General features: G+C 42.3%; 1 long non-coding RNA gene across 1 annotated transcript; it reads right to left on the reverse strand.

Annotated features, from left to right (window-relative positions):
* Positions 1-10,679: 10,679 nt before the first annotated feature.
* On the reverse strand, positions 10,680-11,939 carry LOC142731987 (uncharacterized). The gene is made up of 3 exons (XR_012879337.1): positions 11,114-11,939; positions 10,943-11,030; positions 10,680-10,850 (listed from the first exon to the last, which is right to left on the reverse strand). It is a non-coding gene; the product is annotated as an uncharacterized LOC142731987 (long non-coding RNA).
* Between the last annotated feature and the right edge of the window lie 484 nt (positions 11,940-12,423).

Here is a 12,423-nt window from a genome sequence, read left to right on the forward strand (position 1 = left end):
CTGCAGAACATTGCTCCTGTATCACATGACAGATATATGGTGATATATTCTGCAGATTATTACACCACTGACCTCTCTACAGATCTGCAGAACATCGCTCCTCTACCTCCTGACAGATACAGAGTGATATATTCTGCAGATTATTACACCACTGACCTCTCTAGATATCTGCAGAACATTGCTCTGTCCTCTGCTGACAGATACAGAGTGATATATTCTGCAGATTATTACACCACTGACCTCTCTAGAGATCTGCAGAACATTGCTCTGTCCTCTACTGACAGATACATAGTGATATATTCTGCAGATTATTACACCACTGACCTCTCTACAGATCTGCAGAACATTGCTCCTGTATCACATGACAGATATATGGTGATATATTCTGCAGATTATTACACCACTGACCTCTCTAGATATCTGCAGAACATTGCTCTGTCCTCTACTGACAGATACAGAGTGATATATTCTGCAGATTATTACACCACTGACCTCTCTAGAGATCTGCAGAACATTGCTCTGTCCTCTACTGACAGATACATAGTGATATATTCTGCAGATTATTACACCACTGACCTGTCTAGAGATCTGCAGAACATTGCTCTGTCCTCTACTGACAGATACAGAGTGATATATTCTGCAGATTATTACACCACTACCCTCTCTACAGAGCTGCAGAACATTGCTCTGTCCTCTCCACCTCCTGACAGATATATAGTGATATAATCTGCAGAGTATTACACCACTGACCTCTCTACAGATCTGCAGAACATTGCTCCTGTATCACATGACAGATATATGGTGATATATTCTGCAGATTATTATACCACTGACCTCTCTAGATATCTGCAGAACATTGCTCTGTCCTCTACTGACAGATACATAGTGATATATTCTGCAGATTATTACACCACTGACCTCTCTACAGATCTGCAGAACATTGCTCTGTCCTCTCCACCTCCTGACAGATACATAGTGATGTATTCTGCAGATTATTACACCACTGACCTCTATACAGATCTGCAGAACATTGCTCTGTCCTCTTCACCTCCTGACAGATACAGAGTGATATATTCTGCAGATTATTACACCACTGACCTCTCTACAGATCTGCAGAACATTGCTCTGTCCTCTACTGACAGATACAGAGTGATATATTCTGCAGATTATTACACCACTGACCTCTCTACAGATCTGCAGAACATTGCTCTGTCCTCTACTGACAGATACATAGTGATATATTCTGCAGATTATTACAACACTGTCCTCTCTACAGATCTGCAGAACATTGCTCTGTCCTCTACTGACAGATACATAGTGGTATATTCTGCAGATTATTACACCACTGACCTCTCTACAGATCTGCAGAACATTGCTCTGTCCTCTACTGACAGATACAGAGTGATATATTCTGCAGATTATTACACCACTGACCTCTCTACAGATCTGCAGAACATTGCTCTGTCCTCTCCACCTCCTGACAGATACATAGTGATATATTCTGCAGATTATTACACCACTGACCTCTCTAGAGATCTGCAGAACATTGCTCTGTCCTCTACTGACAGATACATAGTGATATATTCTGCAGATTATTACACCACTGACCTCTCTACAGATCTGCAGAACATTGCTCTGTCCTCTCCACCTCCTGACAGATATATAGTGATATAATCTGCAGAGTATTACACCACTGACCTCTCTACAGATCTGCAGAACATTGCTCCTGTATCACATGACAGATATATGGTGATATATTCTGCAGATTATTACACCACTGACCTCTCTAGATATCTGCAGAACATTGCTCTGTCCTCTACTGACAGATACATAGTGATATATTCTGCAGATTATTACACCACTGACCTCTCTACAGATCTGCAGAACATTGCTCTGTCCTCTACTGACAGATACATAGTGATATATTCTGCAGATTATTACACCACTGACCTCTCTACAGATCTGCAGAACATTGCTCTGTCCTCTACTGACAGATACAGAGTGATATATTCTGCAGATTATTACACCACTGACCTCTCTAGAGATCTGCAGAACATTGCTCTGTCCTCTCCACCTCCTGACAGATACATAGTGATATATTCTGCAGATTATTACACCACTGACCTCTCTAGAGATCTGCAGAACATTGCTCTGTCCTCTACTGACAGATACATAGTGATATATTCTGCAGATTATTACACCACTGACCTCTCTACAGATCTGCAGAACATTGCTCTGTCCTCTACTGACAGATACATAGTGATATATTCTGCAGATTATTACAACACTGTCCTCTCTACAGATCTGCAGAACATTGCTCTGTCCTCTACTGACAGATACAGAGTGATATATTCTGCAGATTATTACACCACTGACCTCTCTACAGATCTGCAGAACATTGCTCTGTCCTCTACTGACAGATACATAGTGATATATTCTGCAGATTATTACACCACTGACCTCTCTACAGATCTGCAGAACATTGCTCTGTCCTCTACTGACAGATACAGAGTGATATATTCTGCAGATTATTACACCACTGACCTCTCTACAGATCTGCAGAACATTGCTCTGTCCTCTACTGACAGATACATAGTGATATATTCTGCAGATTATTACACCACTGACCTGTCTACAGATCTGCAGAACATTGCTCCTGTATCACATGACAGATACAGAGTGATATATTCTGCAGATTATTACACCACTGACCTCTCTACAGATCTGCAGAACATTGCTCTGTCCTCTCCACCTCCTGACAGATACATAGTGATATATTCTGCAGATTATTACACCACTGACCTGTCTACAGATCTGCAGAACATTGCTCTGTCCTCTACTGACAGATACAGAGTGATATATTCTGCAGATTATTACACCACTGACCTCTCTACAGATCTGCAGAACATTGCTCTGTCCTCTCCACCTCCTGACAGATACATAGTGATATATTCTGCAGATTATTACACCACTGACCTCTCTACAGATCTGCAGAACATTGCTCTGTCCTCTACTGACAGATACAGAGTGATATATTCTGCAGATTATTACACCACTGACCTCTCTACAGACCTGCAGAACATTGCTCTGTCCTCTCCACCTCCTGACAGATACAGAGTGATATATTCTGCAGATTATTACACCACTGACCTCTCTACAGATCTGCAGAACATTGCTCTGTCCTCTACTGACAGATACAGAGTGATATATTCTGCAGATTATTACACCACTGACCTCTCTAGAGATCTGCAGAACATTGCTCTGTCCTCTACTGACAGATACAGAGTGATATATTCTGCAGATTATTACACCACTGACCTCTACAGATCTGCAGAACATTGCTCTGTCCTCTCCACCTCCTGACAGATACAGAGTGATATATTCTGCAGATTATTACACCACTGACCTGTCTAGAGATCTGCAGAACATTGCTCTGTCCTCTACTGACAGATACAGAGTGATATATTCTGCAGATTATTACACCACTGACCTCTCTACAGATCTGCAGAACATTGCTCCTGTATCACATGACAGATATATGGTGATATATTCTGCAGATTATTACACCACTGACCTCTCTAGATATCTGCAGAACATTGCTCTGTCCTCTACTGACAGATACAGAGTGATATATTCTGCAGATTATTACACCACTGACCTCTCTACAGATCTGTAGAACATTGCTCTGTCCTCTACTGACAGATACAGAGTGATATATTCTGCAGATTATTACACCACTGACCTCTCTACAGATCTGCAGAACATTGCTCCTGTATCACATGACAGATATATGGTGATATATTCTGCAGATTATTACACCACTGACCTCTCTAGATATTTGCAGAACATTGCTCTGTCCTCTACTGACAGATACAGAGTGATATATTCTGCAGATTATTACACCACTGACCTCTCTACAGATCTGCAGAACATTGCTCTGTCCTCTACACCTCCTGAGATATACATAGTGATATATTCTGCAGATTATTACACCACTGACCTGTCTACAGATCTGCAGAACATTGCTCTGTCCTCTACTGACAGATACATAGTGATATATTCTGCAGATTATTACAACACTGTCCTCTCTACAGATCTGCAGAACATTGCTCTGTCCTCTACTGACAGATACATAGTGATATATTCTGCAGATTATTACACCACTGACCTCTCTACAGATCTGCAGAACATTGCTCTGTCCTCTACTGACAGATACAGAGTGATATATTCTGCAGATTATTACACCACTGACCTCTCTACAGATCTGCAGAACATTGCTCTGTCCTCTACTGACAGATACATAGTGATATATTCTGCAGATTATTACACCAGTGACCTCTCTACAGATCTGCTGAACATTGCTCTGTCCTCTCCACCTCCTGACAGATACATAGTGATATATTCTGCAGATTATTACACCACTGACCTGTCTAGAGATCTGCAGAACATTGCTCTGTCCTCTACTGACAGATACAGAGTGATATATTCTGCAGATTATTACCACTGACCTCTCTACAGATCTGCAGAACATTGCTCTGTCCTCTCCACCTCCTGACAGATACAGATTGATATATTCTGCAGATTATTACACCACTGACCTCTCTACAGATCTGCAGAACATTGCTCTGTCCTCTACTGACAGATACAGAGTGATATATTCTGCAGATTATTACACCACTGACCTGTCTACAGATCTGCAGAACATTGCTCTGTCCTCTACTGACAGATACAGAGTGATATATTCTGCAGATTATTACACCACTGACCTCTCTAGATATCTGCAGAACATTGCTCTGTCCTCTACTGACAGATACATAGTGATATATTCTGCAGATTATTACACCACTGACCTCTCTAGATATCTGCAGAACATTGCTCTGTCCTCTACTGACAGATACATAGTGATATATTCTGCAGATTATTACACCACTGACCTCCCTAGAGATCTGCAGAACATTGCTCTGTCCTCTACTGACAGATACATAGTGATATATTCTGCAGATTATTACACCACTGACCTGTCTACAGATCTGCAGAACATTGCTCTGTCCTCTCCACCTCCTGACAGATATATAGTGATATATTCTGCAGAGTATTACACCACTGACCTCTCTACAGATCTGCAGAACATTGCTCTGTCCTCTACTGACAGATACAGAGTGATATATTCTGCAGATTATTACACCACTGACCTCTCTACAGATCTGCAGAACATTGCTCTGTCCTCTCCACCTCCTGACAGATACAGAGTGATATATTCTGCAGATTATTACACCACTGACCTCTCTAGATATCTGCAGAACATTGCTCTGTCCTCTACTGACAGATACAGAGTGATATATTCTGCAGATTATTACACCACTGACCTCTCTAGAGATCTGCAGAACATTGCTCTGTCCTCTACTGACAGATACATAGTGATATATTCTGCAGATTATTACACCACTGACCTCTCTACAGATCTGCAGAACATTGCTCCTGTATCACATGACAGATATATGGTGATATATTCTGCAGATTATTACACCACTGACCTCTCTACAGATCTGCAGAACATCGCTCCTCTACCTCCTGACAGATACAGAGTGATATATTCTGCAGATTATTACACCACTGACCTCTCTAGATATCTGCAGAACATTGCTCTGTCCTCTGCTGACAGATACAGAGTGATATATTCTGCAGATTATTACACCACTGACCTCTCTAGAGATCTGCAGAACATTGCTCTGTCCTCTACTGACAGATACATAGTGATATATTCTGCAGATTATTACACCACTGACCTCTCTACAGATCTGCAGAACATTGCTCCTGTATCACATGACAGATATATGGTGATATATTCTGCAGATTATTACACCACTGACCTCTCTAGATATCTGCAGAACATTGCTCTGTCCTCTACTGACAGATACAGAGTGATATATTCTGCAGATTATTACACCACTACCCTCTCTACAGAGCTGCAGAACATTGCTCTGTCCTCTCCACCTCCTGACAGATATATAGTGATATAATCTGCAGAGTATTACACCACTGACCTCTCTACAGATCTGCAGAACATTGCTCCTGTATCACATGACAGATATATGGTGATATATTCTGCAGATTATTATACCACTGACCTCTCTAGATATCTGCAGAACATTGCTCTGTCCTCTACTGACAGATACATAGTGATATATTCTGCAGATTATTACACCACTGACCTCTCTACAGATCTGCAGAACATTGCTCTGTCCTCTCCACCTCCTGACAGATACATAGTGATGTATTCTGCAGATTATTACACCACTGACCTCTATACAGATCTGCAGAACATTGCTCTGTCCTCTTCACCTCCTGACAGATACAGAGTGATATATTCTGCAGATTATTACACCACTGACCTCTCTACAGATCTGCAGAACATTGCTCTGTCCTCTACTGACAGATACAGAGTGATATATTCTGCAGATTATTACACCACTGACCTCTCTACAGATCTGCAGAACATTGCTCTGTCCTCTACTGACAGATACATAGTGATATATTCTGCAGATTATTACAACACTGTCCTCTCTACAGATCTGCAGAACATTGCTCTGTCCTCTACTGACAGATACATAGTGGTATATTCTGCAGATTATTACACCACTGACCTCTCTACAGATCTGCAGAACATTGCTCTGTCCTCTACTGACAGATACAGAGTGATATATTCTGCAGATTATTACACCACTGACCTCTCTACAGATCTGCAGAACATTGCTCTGTCCTCTCCACCTCCTGACAGATACATAGATATATATTCTGCAGATTATTACACCACTGACCTCTCTAGAGATCTGCAGAACATTGCTCTGTCCTCTACTGACAGATACATAGTGATATATTCTGCAGATTATTACAACACTGTCCTCTCTACAGATCTGCAGAACATTGCTCTGTCCTCTACTGACAGATACATAGTGATATATTCTGCAGATTATTACACCACTGACCTCTCTACAGATCTGCAGAACATTGCTCTGTCCTCTACTGACAGATACAGAGTGATATATTCTGCAGATTATTACACCACTGACCTCTCTACAGATCTGCAGAACATTGCTCTGTCCTCTCCACCTCCTGACAGATACATAGTGATATATTCTGCAGATTATTACACCACTGACCTCTCTAGAGATCTGCAGAACATTGCTCTGTCCTCTACTGACAGATACATAGTGATATATTCTGCAGATTATTACACCACTGACCTCTCTACAGATCTGCAGAACATTGCTCTGTCCTCTACTGACAGATACATAGTGATATATTCTGCAGATTATTACACCACTGACCTGTCTACAGATCTGCAGAACATTGCTCCTGTATCACATGACAGATACAGAGTGAGATATTCTGCAGATTATTACACCACTGACCTCTCTACAGATCTGCAGAACATTGCTCTGTCCTCTCCACCTCCTGACAGATACATAGTGATATATTCTGCAGATTATTACACCACTGACCTGTCTAGAGATCTGCAGAACATTGCTCTGTCCTCTACTGACAGATACAGAGTGATATATTCTGCAGATTATTACACCACTGACCTCTCTACAGATCTGCAGAACATTGCTCTGTCCTCTACTGACAGATACAGAGTGATATATTCTGCAGATTATTACACCACTGACCTCTCTAGAGATCTGCAGAACATTGCTCTGTCCTCTACTGACAGATACAGAGTGATATATTCTGCAGATTATTACACCACTGACCTCTCTACAGATCTGCAGAACATTGCTCTGTCCTCTCCACCTCCTGACAGATACAGAGTGATATATTCTGCAGATTATTACACCACTGACCTCTCTACAGATCTGCAGAACATTGCTCTGTCCTCTACTGACAGATACAGAGTGATATATTCTGCAGATTATTACACCACTGACCTCTCTAGATATCTGCAGAACATTGCTCTGTCCTCTACTGACAGATACAGAGTGATATATTCTGCAGATTATTACACCACTGACCTCTCTAGAGATCTGCAGAACATTGCTCTGTCCTCTACTGACAGATACATAGTGATATATTCTGCAGATTATTACACCACTGACCTCTCTACAGATCTGCAGAACATCGCTCCTCTACCTCCTGACAGATACAGAGTGATATATTCTGCAGATTATTACACCACTGACCTCTCTAGAGATCTGCAGAACATTGCTCTGTCCCCTACTGACAGATACAGAGTGATATATTCTGCAGATTATTACACCACTACCCTCTCTACAGATCTGCAGAACATTGCTCTGTCCTCTCCACCTCCTGACAGATATATAGTGATATAATCTGCAGAGTATTACACCACTGACCTCTCTACAGATCTGCAGAACATTGCTCCTGTATCACATGACAGATATATGGTGATATATTCTGCAGATTATTACACCACTGACCTCTCTAGATATCTGCAGAACATTGCTCTGTCCTCTACTGACAGATACATAGTAATATATTCTGCAGATTATTACACCACTGACCTCTCTACAGATCTGCAGAACATTGCTCTGTCCTCTACTGACAGATACATAGTGATATATTCTGCAGATTATTACACCACTGACCTCTCTACAGATCTGCAGAACATTGCTCTGTCCTCTACTGACAGATACAGAGTGATATATTCTGCAGATTATTACACCACTGACCTCTCTAGAGATCTGCAGAACATTGCTCTGTCCTCTCCACCTCCTGACAGATACATAGTGATATATTCTGCAGATTATTACACCACTGACCTCTCTAGAGATCTGCAGAACATTGCTCTGTCCTCTACTGACAGATACATTGTGATATATTCTGCAGATTATTACACCACTGACCTCTCTACAGATCTGCAGAACATTGCTCTGTCCTCTACTGACAGATACATAGTGATATATTCTGCAGATTATTACACCACTGACCTCTCTACAGATCTGCAGAACATTGCTCTGTCCTCTACTGACAGATACAGAGTGATATATTCTGCAGATTATTACACCACTGACCTCTCTACAGATCTGCAGAACATTGTTCTGTCCTCTACTGACAGATACATAGTGATATATTCTGCAGATTATTACACCACTGACCTGTCTACAGATCTGCAGAACATTGCTCCTGTATCACATGACAGATACAGAGTGATATATTCTGCAGATTATTACACCACTGACCTCTCTACAGATCTGCAGAACATTGCTCTGTCCTCTCCACCTCCTGACAGATACATAGTGATATATTCTGCAGATTATTACACCACTGACCTCTCTACAGATCTGCAGAACATTGCTCTGTCCTCTACTGACAGATACAGAGTGATATATTCTGCAGATTATTACACCACTGACCTCTCTACAGACCTGCAGAACATTGCTCTGTCCTCTCCACCTCCTGACAGATACAGAGTGATATATTCTGCAGATTATTACACCACTGACCTCTCTACAGATCTGCAGAACATTGCTCTGTCCTCTACTGACAGATACAGAGTGATATATTCTGCAGATTATTACACCACTGACCTCTCTAGAGATCTGCAGAACATTGCTCTGTCCTCTACTGACAGATACAGAGTGATATATTCTGCAGATTATTACACCACTGACCTCTACAGATCTGCAGAACATTGCTCTGTCCTCTCCACCTCCTGACAGATACAGAGTGATATATTCTGCAGATTATTACACCACTGACCTGTCTAGAGATCTGCAGAACATTGCTCTGTCCTCTACTGACAGATACAGAGTGATATATTCTGCAGATTATTACACCACTGACCTCTCTACAGATCTGCAGAACATTGCTCCTGTATCACATGACAGATATATGGTGATATATTCTGCAGATTATTACACCACTGACCTCTCTAGATATCTGCAGAACATTGCTCTGTCCTCTACTGACAGATACAGAGTGATATATTCTGCAGATTATTACACCACTGACCTCTCTACAGATCTGTAGAACATTGCTCTGTCCTCTACTGACAGATACAGAGTGATATATTCTGCAGATTATTACACCACTGACCTCTCTACAGATCTGCAGAACATTGCTCCTGTATCACATGACAGATATATGGTGATATATTCTGCAGATTATTACACCACTGACCTCTCTAGATATTTGCAGAACATTGCTCTGTCCTCTACTGACAGATACAGAGTGATATATTCTGCAGATTATTACACCACTGACCTATCTACAGATCTGCAGAACATTGCTCTGTCCTCTACTGACAGATACAGAGTGATATATTCTGCAGATTATTACACCACTGACCTCTCTACAGATCTGCAGAACATTGCTCTGTCCTCTACTGACAGATACAGAGTGATATATTCTGCAGAGTATTACACCACTGTCCTCTCTACAGATCTGCAGAACATTGCTCTGTCCTCTCCACCTCCTGACAGATACAGAGTGATATATTCTGCAGATTATTGCACCACTGACCTCTCTACAGATCTGCAGAACATTGCTCTGTCCTCTCCACCTCCTGACAGATACATAGTGATATATTCTGCAGAGTATTACACCTATAACCTTCGGACCCCCATAGAACACAGGTTCCCTGGATAAATTCCCCAATCTAGAAATGAAAACACTAAAAATGGTAAAAATAAATCTGTTTATTATAGAATCTGGTAGAATTTCGGTGCGGTTTTCTGTGGCTCCGGCCCTTTAACATGCGATGATCGGTGAGATGAAGAGGGGGAGGGTCCTTCTTCACCCGTGGATATGGCCGCCAGTCCACCCTTACACAGCTCGATCCTGGATCAGAAGAAACCGAAAACTTTTTTCATATTTTTCAAAGTCGGATCCTAGAAAAGGAAAAAATACAAATAAGCAAAAAAATTCACAAAACCTTCACCACAAGGAGAAGATGAAGACGAGCGGAAGACGTCAGACTTACCGGATCTCGCGTCTGCTCATCACTGGAGGAGTCTTCATGGGAATTTCTGATGGTTTAGGTGGTAAAGACCACGATGTTGGGGTGACAACTGCAAAACAAATCAGAAATTCAGTGTCCAGGCGGCTGTAGAAGAGTCGTGAGGTGAGAAGATCATCAGTGGACGGCACTTACCTCACCTAAAGATGGTAAATGGGCCCCGAGCGGCAGATGGAAATAAGATGGCCGCTATCTCTCCCGGGGGTTGGGGGCCCTGATGGTAAATGGGCCCCAAGTGGCAGATGTTACTAAAATGGCCACTTTCTCTTTCGGGGGTTGGAGGCCCTGATGTTAACCGTAGCCCCCGAAAGGTCGTCCATCTCCACATCAGGAGCTGGAAATTGGCGTCCGCCAACCTCCATCTTCCCATCCTCCATCTCCACGTCCTCTGGAAACTGGCGTCCGCCAACCTCCATCTTCTCATCCTCCTCCTCCATCTCCACGTCCTCTGGAAACTGGCGTCCGCCAGCCTCCATCTTCTCATCCTCCTCCTCCATCTCCACGTCCTCCGGAAATTGGCGTCCGCCAACCTCCATCTTCTCTACAACACTCATCATTGGAAACATCACCATCCTCCTCCTCTTCATATGAGACACGTCCATGACGAGAGCCAGCAAGAGAAACTGACACCGCGGTCAATGTGTGACCCCAATTTATAAACTTGATGATGTCACAACCTGAGGGCCATTATGTGCAAACGGAACACATGCAGATCACAGGCCCCGCCCTTCACATGACATCACGCTCAGATTCTCTAGAGGACGTCACGCTCAGAGAAATAGAATCTGCCCACATTCTAGATGACATCACAAGAAGCGTATCCCAGTGAACCGTTACAACAGAGCGGCCATTTATAACGTAATATGGTAGAAGAATACAGACAGTCGGGGGTTTTAAATAAAACATTTTTACACCGTTCACTGTGTGAGTCAAATAATGCTATGTTGTAATAGTTCCGGACTTTTACCGATGCAGCGATACCAGTTTTATTATTATTTTTACATTGTTCTTGGGGAATAATGGGAAATGTTTTGTTTTTTACACACATTTTATTAGTTCCCCTAGGGGACTTGAACCAGTGATCATTAGATCGCTGGTACAATACACTGCAATACATGGATGAGTTACGGAAACAGCGTAACTCGCTGAGCTACGCTGTTTCCGGAACTCCCATAGTAGTGAATGTCCGTTATAGAAGCAGCGTAGCATGCTACGCTGTTTCCGTAACTACTATTCAGTTCTATGGGAGTTGCGGAAACTGCGTAACTCGAACATGTAACCAGGAAGTGAAGTGGCCGGAAGACCGCGGAGCCGGGTAAGATGGAATGGGGCTTAGGGGGCCCCGTTCTAGAGATATTACACCTGTGGATATGTAATAAATGTCCTTCGTAGGAAAACCAATATAAATGCCGGGGTCGCTATTGACCGCAGTATTTAACTAGTTA

Source organism: Rhinoderma darwinii, unplaced genomic scaffold (genome assembly GCF_050947455.1).
Source record: "Rhinoderma darwinii isolate aRhiDar2 unplaced genomic scaffold, aRhiDar2.hap1 Scaffold_883, whole genome shotgun sequence".
Classification (NCBI taxonomy): domain Eukaryota; kingdom Metazoa; phylum Chordata; class Amphibia; order Anura; family Rhinodermatidae; genus Rhinoderma; species Rhinoderma darwinii.